General features: G+C 37.4%; 1 non-coding gene across 1 annotated transcript; it reads right to left on the bottom strand.

The window, feature by feature from the left end:
- Nucleotides 1–1,054: 1,054 nt before the first annotated feature.
- TRNAC-ACA (transfer RNA cysteine (anticodon ACA)) lies at nt 1,055–1,126 on the bottom strand. The gene has a single exon. It is a non-coding gene; the product is annotated as a tRNA-Cys (tRNA).
- Between the last annotated feature and the right edge of the window lie 331 nt (nt 1,127–1,457).

Below are 1,457 nucleotides of genomic sequence, written 5' to 3'. Positions count from 1 at the left end.
AGAACAGAGGAAACTGGTCTAAAAGGACAGGCATGAGAATACCATTGACTACTTTGGGGAATGCGGATGGAGTTTATTAACTGGAAAGGAGAATGAAATAGTTTTCTGGGGAGATGAAAATATTTTACATCTCGATCTTGGTGGTGGATACATGACTATATACTTGATAAAGACATGAAGCTCTATGCTCAAGATGTGTGCATTTTACTATGTATAAATTATACCTTAGTAAAACTGCTGGAAAAAATTGAGTAGAAGTTCAGGTGATATAGGCCAACTATTCCCTTGGCATCTGGAACACCACAGTTTCTGGATTTCCTCCTGCCTCTACCCTCAACACTCCTTCTTAGTCCCTTTCATGAATTCTCTGCTTGATTGCCTCTCTAGTGTGTGTATGCGTGAGAAGCTTTTATTTTATGTTTATTTCCTTTAAAGAAATGCCTTACTGGAACAAATGAAACAGAATGGTTATATACAAAGAAAATTTAATTTCATCTGCCATTCAGTACTGTCTCCTTAAAGAGTGATCCAAACTGTCATTGGCCCTACTCAATTCAAGAGAACACCACCCGTCTCCATGAGATTTTATTGCAGAGCAGGAGAAACCTTGGACCATGCGGTGGGTCTGACCACTTACTAAATTTCATCAGGTCACAGAGCATAAGCCCCAAACTAAATGTCCTAATTGGTGTTCAGAGTTAGAAAATTTGACAACTGCCTTAAAAGAGAGTAATCCTACACTCTGAAAATGCCTGGTATTACTTTTATGCATTTGTGTCATCTATAACCATCTTATTTTTCACTTTTACTCTTTCTCCCTATACCTCTTTCTTCCCCTTTATCTTTCTTTTTTCTTTTATTCCTAACTCTCCCACTTCTCTTCCATAAGGTGTGCTGTATGTATTTTTAAATTTTTATTTGTACATGGTGAAGTTGCTCAGTCGTGTCCAGCTCTTTGCAACCTCATGGACTGTAGCCTACCAGGCTCCTCTGTCCATGGGATTTTCCAGGCAGTAGTACTGGAATGGATTGCCATTTCCTTCTCCAGGGGATCTTCCCAACCCAGGGATCGAACCTGGGTCTCCTGTGTTGTAGACAGACGCTTTACCGTCTGAGCCACCAGGGAAGTCCTATATATGTTTAATATATATGTATATATTACTCTTTTTTTCTCAGAGAGGTGAAATGCCTTATATTTTCATTAAAAAATGTAGTGAAACAAATGAAAAATAAAGTGGATTTTTGCTTTGATCCTTTGTTAATTTTTCATGTGAGTCATATTGATCTTTGCTCTAGGATTACACATTACATTAACTGTTTCTTTTCTGTGTGACTATGTGTATGTGTGTATTTTTTTTTTTCAAAAGGTAGCAAGTCCCAAGCTCTGTATTATAGAGAATAAACTTGTAAGTTTCTCTAGCTTTATTTTTTACTTCAGTGTATTCTGAAGTGGCTAG

Source organism: Bos javanicus, chromosome 7 (assembly GCF_032452875.1).
Source record: "Bos javanicus breed banteng chromosome 7, ARS-OSU_banteng_1.0, whole genome shotgun sequence".
NCBI lineage: Eukaryota > Metazoa > Chordata > Mammalia > Artiodactyla > Bovidae > Bos > Bos javanicus.
The sequence above is the reverse complement of the archived record's forward strand: the minus strand, read 5'-3'. Positions and strand labels throughout refer to the sequence as shown.